This window comes from Nerophis lumbriciformis, linkage group LG04 (assembly GCF_033978685.3).
Source record: "Nerophis lumbriciformis linkage group LG04, RoL_Nlum_v2.1, whole genome shotgun sequence".
NCBI classification, from domain to species: Eukaryota; Metazoa; Chordata; class Actinopteri; order Syngnathiformes; family Syngnathidae; genus Nerophis; species Nerophis lumbriciformis.
This window is the reverse complement of record NC_084551.2, coordinates 17,691,799-17,705,298: the sequence shown is the minus strand read 5'-3', so window position 1 is coordinate 17,705,298 and position 13,500 is coordinate 17,691,799. Positions and strand designations below refer to the sequence as shown.

Here is a 13,500-nt window from a genome sequence, read left to right as displayed (position 1 = left end):
TCCGTAGGGATGAAGGATCTGATGTTCAGTAGCTCTTCGCGGGTGTAAGAGCACGTGGACACACAATTTACGCACAAAAACAAACAAAACAGAGCGCACGAGAGCACCGAGGCAGCCGTGATCGGTGCCATGATGGTGACAAACTCAACAGGGGAACAAATCATTGTTTCAACCACTGTATAAGCAAACATGACTCTATAATATACTATACTGTACGGCATGTTAAGAACTGAACTCCCAGTGCCACATATGTGCTGTTAATTCAAGCATTTATTTGTTTTGTTTTGTTATGCATGGGCACCTCACATTTCTCCCAAGGGTGCCCTTGTGGTTCATGTGTGAGAAATAAGCATAACACTCTCCAATAGAGATGCACAGTCATTTCACATGTGGTTTGGTGTCTAATAAGCCAAGTTAGAACCTCTTCAAATAAATCTGGAGGGAAAATACTCAATTGTTGCCATCTGCTTAGGGTATCTGCCACATTTCAAGGTGTGCTAAACGAGATGTAGTGTGCCTGGCAGCACCAGTCAGAAAAACAACAACAATAGCATAATTGCACTGGGGCTGTTCATACTGCAGGTAATGTGACTCAACCTGTTGACCAAGAAGCGGCACACGTGGGGGAGGAAGAAATGATGAAAGCTGACTCATGCGCAATGAATAACCTATGCGGCGTGTTCGCATTCAAACGTAATTTTGGGAACTTTGAGAAAGCTGAAGTCATAATATGCTTTCTATCAATTAGTAAAAATCTACAAGTTCATAAAGTGAAAGGAATGCCAAAGCATATAATCTCCCCTGAGTGTGTTGAGACAAATCCTGTGAATTTCAAAGGAATGCATTCCTGCAGTTTTACAGCTAAGTCGTCGCCGGAAAACAGAGCCTTGGCCTAAAACTATGTGAAGGTTAAATCGCAACTTCTGGCAGCCGTCCTTGTTTGTCAGTAATCCAATATAATTCCACAAATCTCTCTGTGGGAGACAATTTGTTTTTAAATCAAACTCAGGATATTAAAAGTTGTGAATGACCGTGTGTTTATCATGCGCCATGCAGCAAAGCATTTAATGCCTTCAAAAATGAAAATCCCTCATCTACTAAAAAGGTGAGGATTACAAGCCCAGTAGGTTGTATCAAAGCCAAGCGTTTGCTGAGCGTTGCCTGGCAAAAGGACATTCTGGGCTGCAGCCATATGAGCAGCCAAGTGCATATAAAATACTTATTTTTAGACCATGCATAGAAACAACAATCACTACATGCAAAAAAATACTTGCCTCTAAGCACACCACTTCACTTCAATTCTGTCAGCCAGCAGAGTATGATTGTAACTTGCTGGTGACCACTGCTTCTCTGAATGAAAATGTATGTCATATTTAGTTACCAGTCGTTAACATTCAATAAAAAAAAAATTCAATGCTAATGGAATTAGATTTATGTATATTTAAAGTAACCTTACCATGAGGTTATGAGTAATCTATTGAATGATTATTAAAAATGATCATGTATTTATAGTGCTGTATGAAATGTGGCTTTGATTGGTTTATGTATAAGAATGGACTTATTAATTATAATGACAGTAGCAAAATATTAACTGTGAGTTTATAGCCTATTTGTATGCTGATTTGGGTTTTTGATGGCGAGCTACCACATTTACCCTTGGCTCTATTACCCTACATTTGTTTTCCTTTTCATACAAACTTCAGACTTTATCTCATACTTGCCAACCTTGAGACCTCCGATTTCGGGAGGTGGGGGGAGGGGCGTGGGGGCGGGCATGGTCGGGGTGGGACGGGGGCGTGGCTGGGGGCGTGGTTGGGGGCGTGGCTAAAAAGGGGAGGGGTATATTTACAGATATATATATATATATATATATATATATATATATATATATATAAAATAAATACTTGAATTTCAGTGTTCATTTATTTACACATATACACACACATAACACTCATCTACTCAATGTTGAGTTAAGGGTTGAATTGTCCATCCTTGTTCTATTCTCTGTCACTATTTTTCTAACCATGCTGAACACCCTCTCTGATGATGAATTGATGTGTGGCACGCACAAAAGTGCTTTCATCAAATGCACTAGATGGCAGTATTGTCCTGTTTAAGAGTGTCACAACATTGCTGTTTACGGCAGACGAACTGCTTTACAGTATACAAAAACGTGACTGCTGTTGTTGTGTGTTGTTGCCGCGCTGGGAGGACGTTAATGAAACTGCCTAACAATAAACCCATGAGGACCTGAGTCCGCCTGAATTTCGGGAGATTTTCGGGACAAAATTTGTCCCGGGAGGTTTTCGGGAGAGGCGCTGAATTTCGGGAGTCTCCCGGAAAATCCGGGAGGGTTGGCAAGTATGCTTTATCTGGAAAATAAAACACATGAATTTGGACTATTGAAAATATTGGATTAGACTGAATTGCAGTTGTCCGTGGAGTAAGTAATATGAAATTCCAAAATGGGTCCACTATAGGGAAAAATATAAGATGTACTGGTAAACTTTTGGGGTGCCTATCCCCAAATCAGAATATTAATCATCATGAACCTTGCACTTCCATCCATCCATTTTCTACCGCTTATTCCCTTTGGGGTCGCGGGTGGTGCTGGAGCCTATCTCAGCTACAATCGGGCGGAAGGCAGTGTACACCCTGGACAAGTCGCCACCTCATCGCAGGGCCAAAACAGATAGACAGACAACATTCACACTCACATTCACACACTAAGGCCAATTTAGTGTTGCCAATCAACCTATCCCCAGGTGCATGTCTTTGGAGGTGGGAGGAAGTCGTAGTACCCGGAGGGAACCCACGCAGTCACAGGGAGGACATGCAAACTCCACACAGAAAGATCCCGAGCCCGGGATTGAACTCAGGACTACTCAGAACCTTCGTATTGTGAGGCAGATGCACTAACCTTGCACTTGCATTGTAAAATACAATTTAAAAATACAGTACTTTAGTCATAAAGGTGATGACAAAATAATCGGCAATGGCAATCACGTAGAGAATTAATCGCCCGTTAGTGATTGGCGGCCGATTGATTGGCACATTCCTACCCATAACACAATCTGGAAAAAATATATACATTGAGGGAAAGCATTATTTGCTTCCCTATTGATTAGTCAATAGTTTTGCTCCCTTGGAGAAAAAAACAACCTCTGGGATTATTGTTTATTTTAATAGCAAAAGACTATAAGAATATAAACAACAATTTCAAAGAAAAAAAATAAATAAAAGGTTTTGAATTAATTTGGTTTTGATTGAGTGAAGTAAATATTCTTCTAGTCAATAATTATGTTGCACAAAGACAAGTTATGTGGCCATAAAGCACACAAAGTCACTTTAGCAAAAAGTTTGATGAGAAAGAAACCACTGCTGGCAGTTTGAAAATGGAACAAATACAAGATAAAAGTCAATCCACTCACAATGGAGGTGACTGGAAGAGCTCAAATTGTGGTGTATAGTTTGATTCTGAAAAAGGCAAGGGTCTTGTAATGGTTAAAAATGATTGAATGGATGGGCGGATCATGCCCTGCTTATGCTGTCCCACTGCACGCTCTGACTGACACAACAAGACCACGATAATTGCGATGAGCTGTAGCTAGGTCAATTTAAAGTGAGCGTTCTCAAACTGCAAACTACTCGCTCATTGAAATTAAAGACAAGAATGCTTATGTACTATGCACGCTATGTCCCGGAAAAACGCGTTGCCTCACTCAACTCAAATTGCACCTCACATCAACATAACACTTGTTGCTGTTGCTAACCCAAACCCAGAGCAAATGCAGCCATTTTTTAAGTCAGATTCATCACATTTTAGAATTTGGATTGATCATTCGGGATGGGAATTAATAAGATGTTTTTGTTTCCGATTCCATTTTAGATTTTGCTTAGATTCGGTTCCTTAACGGATCTCTTATTAATTCTGATTTTGAAAAAAAAAAAAAAAGGAGTAGAAAATGTGATCATTTTTGTTTAGTTTAGTGGTAACATGACCTTAGACAGCCTACAGTGAGGTCTCAAGAGGGAAAATACCTAGCATAGAAACGTTTTTTTTTTTTTGTAAATATATATAAGAAATGTGTATTCTTCAGAAGAATTTAATCATGTGCAAATCACACAAGAATGTAACATTTAGTAACATATATTAACTTATTACATGTAAAGTGAGATAAGTCAAGCTTTTAACGGTGATGATTATGAAAATTTTGAACATGTAAGGGTTCAAAAACTGTAAGCCATGATGATCAAAAGTGTAACAAACAAAGGCTTGACACATTTCACTTAGTAATGAGTTAATAACACAGATTAGTTTCACATTTGAAGTTAATGACATTAATAGACTTTTACACCACATTCTAATTTTATGATTTTCACCTGTATAATATAATGACTGAGAGAAAATCTAGTTGCGGGAAAACATGCAACTTTTCTGACTACAATTAAACATTCATTCACCTATCGAAAACGCAAACTTTTGACCACAAAATTAGTCGTTGCTCGGTGGCATTTGTCTAGCGAAGTGCAGTCCCCTTTAACTTTGTTACTTTACAGAATTTTAGTTTTTTTATACATTTTTATTTCTATGCATTTAATCAGTTGATATAAACATCTTTGACGTTATTGAACGTAAGAGTGTATAAAATAACAAAATGAAAATTAACGTCACAGTTACTTTGCTGAGTAACTAATTACTCATACAATGAGGTAACTGAGTAACGCAATTACTTTTTGGGGAAAGTAATTTGCAAACAAACTAAAAGGTAAAGTATTGCGATTTAAGGTGTGATTCATGAAAGTGCACGTCATAATCAGATCATTTTTATTTCTAATCAGAATGATGATCACATTAAATAAATGTTGTCCAATGTTCATGTGGCATTGTTTGGCTTTCATTTCGGGTGGTATTGCAATGTGGCGTTGGGTTGGAAAAATACCATATTTTTCTAACTAAATGCTCACTTAAAAGCCTTTCATTGTCTTAAAAACCAACAGTGCGCCTTATAACTGTTGGAATAATTGTTTGTAAGTTATCACAAAAGAAACGTTGTATTACATTATGTTCCTGATAAGAAGATGAAGGCTGTCTTTCGAGGCCTAACAAGAGGAAGAAGGCTTGTGAAACTCCACTGTGATTTCAACCCGGACAGATGGCAGGATCTGCTCAACTTCCAGAGGAACTCTCTTTGAAGTGTTAAACGAACTCTCTTTGAAGTATTTCACAAACTCTCTTCCAACTATTTGGTAACCGAGGTCAACGCTATTTACGACCCGCTGCCCTCTTGAAGTCGCTGTGGTCAGGAGACGGGAGGGGTTATCCATTGTCCTCCAACACCTGCCCCAGCTGGATCCAGGAAGAGCCCAAGCCCGAGACATCCTCTTCTTGGTCTTCAATGGGACCGAAAACAATGACTGTTTTACATACTTCCCATTCCTGCTGTGACATGTGTTGGTGCGTGAACATTGAACATCTAAATAAAAGAGGAGACGAAAACCTTCTTCGTCAGAGCGTGCTAAGACACTGTAAGAGGTTACAGGTCGACGCCGTCTCTCCTCATTTGAGTCCAAATTGAATTCTGTCTCTGTTTGATTCCTTGCCTTTTGTCTTGTTTAATAGATGTCCTCAGTGTTTGAACGTGACAATAACCCATTGGGCCTAATGTACGGATCAACTCTGGTTGTGAATACTGACCTCAAAACAATTGTATCTGGTACATGGTGTAATGATAAGTGTGACCAGTAGATGACAGTCACACATAAGAGTTAACCTAAATTGACTCCTGTTCAATAAATTACGCTGACAAAGTATGCCCGAAACTTTGATGTTTCACTGAGAATATAGAACATTTCACACGGCGCTCAAAAATCTGTCTAAATGTTTTAGTACGACTTTGGTAAGATACAAAGCCGCACCATAGCTTATGCAAACCAACTTTTGTTACCTGTTGGTTCCTGCTGATGCGTATTTGGGATGTGCTTAAGTCCCGAAAATTTACGCAAGTCCGCCACAGTAGCCCACGCCGACACCGTAGTCAATAAGCTCCTTCTTTTTTTATCCTCTTGTTGTGGGGTATTCATCCTCCACTGTTGCCATTTCTAATGTAAAATAGCATACAGTTCCAACTTATATCTGTCAGTAGACTCCCTATGGAGACACTAAAAACTACAAATACAACAAAGATGACATGGAGAAGACGCTGTCCAAATGGAGCCACGTAAATAAGACCACCCACAAAACGACACATCCAAAAGAAACAGTCAGAAAGCGGCTTGAAGATGGTCTGTAAACATAATCTATGCAACATTTTGACCAGATAACCACAATCACATATTATGTAGACCACAAGGAAGTGTTTTAAATGTAGAAAAAAAAAATTATATGACCCCTTTAATGCGCCTTATAATTCGGTGCGCCCTATGGCCTGAAAAATACAGTAAGTGCATCTCTAATGAAATCAACCACAAACATGATTCCTGCACGATCCAATCTATAGCGTTTCATTAATTCACTGTCATCCAGTGTTTGGAGTATATCTCTCCTGCCTGTTTCGTCCGCCATGTTGTCCTCTGCTTCGGGAACTCCGAAGCCGCTTAAAAGTCCTCTTCACAGATCTCACCCTAGAAATTTACTTAAGAGACATAATTCTTTAGTCATAACTTCTATCTTTAGAAGGATCTACTCTTCACTTTTAGGGGAAATTCTAAGAAAACATCATGAATTTTCTTAAAATTTGGCCACGAGGCGCAACTCTTTGCACTAAAAAAATCTTTAGGAATACGGCCCCTGGTGACCAACTAGAAGACATATCTGAGCTATACTAACAAGGTACTTTACCAAGTACACTTGGTTTGTGACATGCTTCACTAAATCCAATGCAAATGTATTGAAAAACCTATTACATTATTTTTGTCTGTAGTTTTGGTTGATATTCTGTCTCTCTCTCTGTTAGAATAAACCTATCAAAAACTCTGTTTTTGAGCGGAAGTAATAAAACTTGCAAAAATTTATTTTTACAAATGATCTGTGTCATAAATGTTCTTTGGTTTTTCGTTTCACATTCTGTACAAAATATACATTGCTATATCATAAACAGAGGGTAAATTATTACCGTGTCAATACACTGGCCAAAACAAAAGTGTATATTCATATTTTCGCTGGAGTGTGAGATATCACACCATAGAGAGATACTTTCACATGTACTTGTGATGCAACACCAGCTTAGTTTTTTTTATATTCATTTTAATTTGAAAATTAAATGCATTTTACAATGACTAAATTATGGCTCCAATTAACAGAAAAGTTAAACTAAAGATTAGAAACAATGGAGAAAGTTACATTTTAAGATCACTCAATTATCAAGTATGTACCATGATACAGGATGTCAAGATAATCAGCAAAATATTGAACCATTTCAAATATACTGGTACTGTAATTTAATTATGTTCAATACAATAAAAATTAACTGTCGACAATAACATCATTTTTTTATTTGTGGTGTTCATGTGTGCCCAATTCATGCATAGATTTTTCACCATGGGTAGTTTTTTTTTATAGTGCTGTACTAATACTGTAGTAGAGGTGGGCAGATCAATAATACAAACATCGGTATTATCAATACCACATCTGACTCAATAACAGTGTGAAGTTCTCTTCAATTTTTATTTTCATTTTGATATCTTGTGTTTTTGTTGTTCAAATATATTGCATACATTTATATACAGTGGTGCCTCAATTTAAGAGTGTCCCAAATTAAAAGTGTTTCGAGATAGGAGCTGTCTCACGGTTAATTGTTTTGCTGTAAGATGCAAGCAAACATCTGAGTTGCAAGCATTTCCGCCATTAGTTGGCGTATCAAATGTCACAGTGAACCCCATAAGATATGCCCAAAACATCTGGTCTTACTCGCTAGCATTAACTTATAGCTAGAGATTGGCATAACTCATTGTTTTCTAGGCACGGTAAGGAAGAAAGTGAGTGTGAAGGACAGTGCTGAGAAGAAGAAGAAGTGGATAATATTCATTAAATTAAAGGAAATCAGCAAAAACATGACCGATAGTGTAGTCGAGAAGTTCTCTAACTTTATCACCAAAAAAAAACACTTCAGAAAAAACTTTGCTCTAGTAGTACCACCATAATGACCAACATTAAAATACAGTAGCGTAGTAGGCCTAATTATTCATTAAAAACAGGGCAGAGGTTTTATTTAACAAGTATATTTAATAGTTTTGCCCACTGTAATGTTACACACAGTTTGAACAGTATCACTGTGTTTGAATATAAGGATGAGGATAGTGTTTGTTTTTGTTTACATGCGTTCTGCGTGTTGATTGGCTGGGAGGCTTGGAAAGGGATATAAATGACGGAGTAAGACGGTTCTGTTTGTGTTGTTGGCGTCGACTACGGCCTGCAGTAGTCCATTGAAAGCTGATAAACCTTTGACAACGGCTCAAGTCACGGCATTACAATATTTAATTTAATTATTCTTTGGCGTACCACTAGATGGAGCCAAGAGTCTGGGAATCACAAGTTTAGTGGACTTGGCAAAATAGTTTGAGCGGTATCCCTGCTACTCTGCAACATACTGAAGCAGAATGAGTCTAACGACAGCCAAGAAATCAACAAGGATGTATCCCTGAAAATATGGAAGGGCTGCTGATGGTGTGTTTGATGAAGAAGCAGCTCGAAGGAGATACTCTAGAAGTCCACTTTCAAAAGTAAATTATATACATTATCATTATTAAAACTACCTTAGTTGTTTGCAGAACACTTTATTGGATTGTGTTCCATACCATATTTTTTCAATCTAAAAATTAATTTTAATGGTTGGTGGATTTGAGATAGAAGCGTGTTGAGTCAAGAGCTGTGTCACGGAGTTAAATTACAGTTAAGCCTGTAAGTTGATGACAACTGTATTGCTATATTAACACATTCAGAGAATGTTTTCTTAGGCCCAGTATTAGTTTTTACTGTTGTTGACATATTTTGATTTTTCACTCAAACAAAATGTATGTAAACACAAATAACATTACTTTGCTGATATAAATCAAAACATGTTCTAGACCAAAAAATCCTTTATATTCTCTACTGCTTGCTAGTGTTACCATATCTGAGTTATATGTAGAAATATGGGGAAACAACTACAAATGTGTGCTTCATTTAATAACTGTGTTACAAAATAGATCAATTTGAATAATACATAATGGTGTATATAGAGAACATACAAAGCCTTTATTTATTAAATCACAATTATTGAAATTCAACGATTTGGTGCATTTGCAAACAGCTAAAATTATGTACAAAGCAAACTTTAACCTGCTACCCAAGGATGTACAACAATTCTTCTCAACAAAATGCTCGTACAACACTTAAAACCTTTAGCATATCAGTATGTGGAATTAAATTATGGAACGGATTAACCAAATAAATCAAACAAAGCACCAATTATGATTCAGTTTAAGAGACGGCTCAAAGTAAAAGTGTTCACAAAGTACACAGAACAAGAAATATGATGAAAATCTTCAACCCTTTATATATTATGTATAAAGATTATTTATGTATTTAACATTTGTATGCTTACTATGGTATATTATTTATTTATTATTTGTTCACTGTTCTGTTACAGAGAACAAGGAAATTGGATAAAATTGCTATGGTATGAAAAGGGGTAGGATTAAATAAGCTCTGCTTCTTCCTACTCCTTTTCGGACGTGCTGTAATGACACAACTGGAATTGTGTCATGCATTACATAGATCAGTGGTTCTTAACCTTGTTGGAGGTACCGAACCCTACCAATTTCATATGCGCATTCACCGAACCCTTCTTTAGTGAAAAATAAAATGTTGTTTTTTTTCAAATTCAAGACAAAGTTATATGTTTTCGGTAACACTTTAGTATGGGGAACATATTCTAAGTAACAAAGACTTATTTTAGAGTTATTTGGTTAGGGCCAGGGTTAGAGGGTTAGGGTTATAATAAGGCCTTGCCGAATAAGGCATTAATAAGTACTTAATAATGACTAGTTAAGAGCCAATATGTCACTATTTTGCAATATTTTCTCCTAAAATAATTACTTTTTCATGTAAAATTATGACTTTTTAATGTAAAATGGTGACATTTGTCATATAAAATTCAGACTTTTATCACAATATTGCCAATTTTTTTGTTGTTCATGTAAAATAATGAAATTTTGTGAGTAAACTTATGACTTTTGTCATAATTTTGCCAAGTGAAATTCCAATTATTATTATAATATTGCCAACATTTTTGAAGTTTTCTTATAAAATTGTGACTTTTGTCGAGTAAAATTACGACTCTTCATAAAATTGCCAAAATGTTAAGCTTTTCTTGTAAAATTGCGACTGTTATTGAGTAAAATTCCAACTTTTATCATAATATCGCACAAATGTTCAGTTTTTCTCGTAACATTTTGACATACGTTGAGTAAAATTACGACTTTTATTATAATACTGCCAAAATTTTAAGCTTTTCTTGTGAAATTCCAACTAATTTTTCACAACAAGCTGTTTTATATTTACATGATTTGTATATATTATTAATGTTGGAAATACAAATCTTTATAAATCTAGAAACGGTGGTCCTAAAGAGGTAGGCATTTTTCGGAGGTCTCAAGAAGGTAAAAAATACAATATGTTCCCCATACTAAAGTGTTACCATGTTTTTTTACTGGTGCACAAAATGAACCGTGCATGAACATCACCTTGTTCAAAGAACAAAACCAACACAGTGCATGAACTCACAACAAATTACACACCTGCAAATCAGTGTGACTTCTGCTGTTGCCGTATCCGTAATACGCCGATAGGGAGAAGTTTTTATTTACACAATGACTCGGGTGTGTCTTGACCTCCGCCGAACCCCTGAGCCCGACTCACCGAACCCCTAGGGTTCGATCGAACCCAGGTTAAGAACCAATAACACAGATAGATGGATAGTACTTTATTGATTCCTTCAGGAGAGTTAAAGTACTCTCTATCTATATATGTAATGCATAGTAGTACATTGTATCGTATGCATGTTCCAAATAAACTGAAACTGAACTGAACTGATATTGTTACATTGTCTTGTGTTTGGTCAAATATTGTTAATGTATTCACAGAAAGTGTGTTGACAGACTCTTTGTTGAGGGTTTTACAACCATTATTGTTAATGGCTAATATTGACAAACAAGTGTGTTGACATAGACTCTTTGACGGGGGTTTTACAACGATTATAATCATGAACGACAAATAAAAGGAAAACGATATTGTTATCGACATCAGCAATACTGTACATCAGTGGTTCTCAAATGGGGGTACGCGTACCCCTGGGGGTACTTGAAAGTATGCCAAGGGGTACGTGAGATTTTTTTTAAATAATCTAAAAATAGCAACAATTCAAAAATCCTTTATAAATATATTTATTGAATAATACTTCAACAAAATATGAATGTAAGCTCATAAACTGAACATCAAATCAAGTAGGCTATTACATTCATTACAATGCAACTGCAATATTCAGTGTTGACAGCTAGATTTTTTGTGGACATGTTCCATAAATATTGATGTTAAAGATTTACTTTTTTGTGAAGCAATGTTTAGAATTAAGTTCATGAATCCAGGTGGATCTCTATTACAATCCCCAAAGAGGGCACTTTAAGTTGATGATTACTTCTTTCTGTAGAAATCCATCCATCCATTTTCTACCGCTTAATCCCTTCGGGGTCGCGGGGGGCGCTGGAGCCTATCTCAGCTACAATCGGGCGGAAGGCGGGGTACACCCTGGACAAGTCGCCCCCTCATCACAGGGCCAACACAGATAGACAGACTCTGTAGAAATCTTTATTTATAATTGAATCACTTGTTTATTTTTCAACAAGTTTTTAGTTATTTTTATATCTTTTTTTCCCAAATAGTTCAAGAAAGACCACTACAAATGAGCAATATTTTGCACTGTTATACAATTTATTCATTTAGAAACTGATGACATAGTGCTGTATTTTACTTCTTTATCTCTTTTTTTCAACCAAAAATGCTTTGCTCTGATTAGGGGGTAATTGAATTAAAAAAATGTTCACAGGGGGTACATCACTGAAAAAAGGTTGAGAACCACTGCTGTACATAGTATTTCCTCGGTATCGGTTTGATACCAGAATGTATAGTATCGCCCACTTAGTTGTAGTAATAGTGGGAGGACAAATTATTAAGAAGTAAAGTAAGTAATATAAACTGCAACATGATTTAACGGTCCAAATACGTCTTTTTTTGTTGTTGCAAAAACGCGACGTATGGCTGGCGTGGTAAACAAGGCGACGGTGGATGACGTGTTTAATGCCGTCCACCACAAACTTGGCAGTCATGTCGCAATCAAAGCATATGGACATGACACACTGGCATCATATTTGTGTGTCTTTACCAAGCTTTTTGGTCACCATAGTTGGTTACAGTGAGCGAATGTGAGCACGTACCCTTCTGCTAGACCATCAACTGCATCCACAGCTGAGTCTCGCTGTCAGTTTTTAGTCGGTGGTCGTCGGCATGAAATACGTCCACCTTTCTCCCTTTTGTCTCGACGCTGCTGTTTAAAATAAAATACAATGTGTAGGGAAACAAAATGAGGAAAAGGAAAACAACGGCGTGGGTCGGCGCTTCCTGATTTTAGGTACGCTGGTGTAGTGATGATGTTTGCGAGGGGTGGGGCGGAATGCAGCGAGGAGAAAAAAAATGAAGGCTCCAAACACGTTAGTGCATGTTCTTGTTTTTCTTTTTTTAATAGGTCCTTGTAAGTCGCGGGGAGGGAATTAAATAATCACTTAAGCAAGCATGAAATTACTTTTGCAGCACACTTTAAATTGTATTATACTTACAAGTTTTTTTTTCATTCCTCAAAAATACTTCCTTAAAATTACTGTAATTGTTAAGAATGTGGTGTGTCCATTACTCGCAAAACAACATTGACAGTCAGAAAAGAAATGAGGTGAAACTGACATGTTTTCTGCTTCACTTCCTGTACTCTCTGGAAGCCACGCCCCAATTTAGCCGCGTCCTTTCTTGTATGTGATTATATGATTGGAAGCAGGTGTGTTGGATAAGACTCTGTTTACACCAGTGGTGCCCAACCAGCGGTCCGGGGACCGGTGCCGGTCCGGTGACGCAATTGCTATCGGGCCGCACAGTAACAACAATGAATTTATAAACTACCGAATTTTCTCCGGCTTAACTTTTGCCTTTCCCACTAAACACACCAATAAGCTTGTTTATAGATATAAACTATATTGCCAAAAGTATTTGGCCACCCATCCAATTGATGAGAATCAGGTACCCTAATTACTTCATACTTGCCAACCTTGAGACCTCCGATTTCGGGAGGTGGGGGCCCGCGGGGCGGTCGGAGGTGGGGCGAGGGCGTGGTGGGGTTGGGGGCGTGGTTAAGAGGGGAGGAGTATATTTACAGCTAGAATTCACTAAGTCAAGTATTTCATATATATATATATATG

At 37.2% G+C, this 13,500-nt stretch overlaps 1 protein-coding gene across 1 annotated transcript in view; it reads right to left on the bottom strand.

Moving 5' to 3' along the window:
* The window catches only part of LOC133597031 (myelin basic protein-like), a 65,335-nt gene extending 52,634 nt beyond the window's left edge, over positions 1 to 12,701 (bottom strand). Inside the window, exon 1 of the mRNA XM_061949938.1 lies at positions 12,472 to 12,701. The gene's annotated coding sequence lies outside the window, so the exon portion shown is untranslated. The remainder of the gene's footprint in view (positions 1 to 12,471) is intronic.
* Between the last annotated feature and the right edge of the window lie 799 nt (positions 12,702 to 13,500).